This window comes from Sinocyclocheilus grahami, unplaced genomic scaffold (genome assembly GCF_001515645.1).
Source record: "Sinocyclocheilus grahami isolate Dianchi unplaced genomic scaffold, SAMN03320097.WGS_v1.1 scaffold377.1, whole genome shotgun sequence".
In the NCBI taxonomy this organism is placed as follows: Eukaryota; Metazoa; Chordata; class Actinopteri; order Cypriniformes; family Cyprinidae; genus Sinocyclocheilus; species Sinocyclocheilus grahami.
Window position 1 is genome coordinate 976807 of NW_015505556.1, and position 736 is coordinate 977542.

General features: G+C 34.5%; 1 protein-coding gene across 1 annotated transcript in view; it reads right to left on the reverse strand.

Moving 5' to 3' along the window:
• Positions 1–736, reverse strand: part of LOC107549651 (protein-glutamine gamma-glutamyltransferase 2-like) — a 9090-nt gene that overhangs the window by 8213 nt on the left and 141 nt on the right. The gene's annotated exons all lie outside the window — the stretch shown is intronic.

Genomic DNA, 736 nt, shown 5'->3' on the forward strand with positions numbered 1-736 from the left:
GATGTGTAAAGTTTCATAGTTTGTGGTTGCAAGGGTGAAACTTGCAAAGCAAACTGAATTTACTGAATATGTTGTCAAAGTATTAAAACTCTGTTCTTTGCACAAAGCACAGAAATAATAATTGATAACAACAACATGTCTAAAGTGTATAGTAACACATTTCTATCTGATCAGCTTGGATTCTGCTCATTGCTGCTTGATTCTACATTTACTTTTAATGTTACCGTAATGCCAATTTCTTCATTGCTTTCCAAGCTGAGGCTATAAAGCTTAGACCTCACAAAGAGATCCGATACGGGACCAAATAAACTAAATAACACGGTCCAACAACAAGTCAGCAGTCTGCTTCCATGTTTATTTCAACACCTGCCCAGCATGAATCAAAACCATCAGAAGTATTGCTTTAGCACTAGGACCTTTAGCATCTACTGTTGTTTGAGTACGATTAATTTAATGGAAAGGCGTAATGCATTTTGATGGTAGAAAGACCATATTATTGAATTATAAGTGGTTTGGTGAGCAGATGTTTTTTTTTTAACCTACAGTTTCATAAATAGAATGGAAATGGAAAAGTCTCGCCAGTCCTCTTGGCAAAACTCTTGACCACTAGACTGCTTTATGTAATACATTTGAGTTCACTAACACAAACAGTTTTTCAACATCTTCACAATACCTTTTCAAAACAATCTTTACAGTAATTCAATAGCAAACAAATGCATCTTGTATTTAATATGAG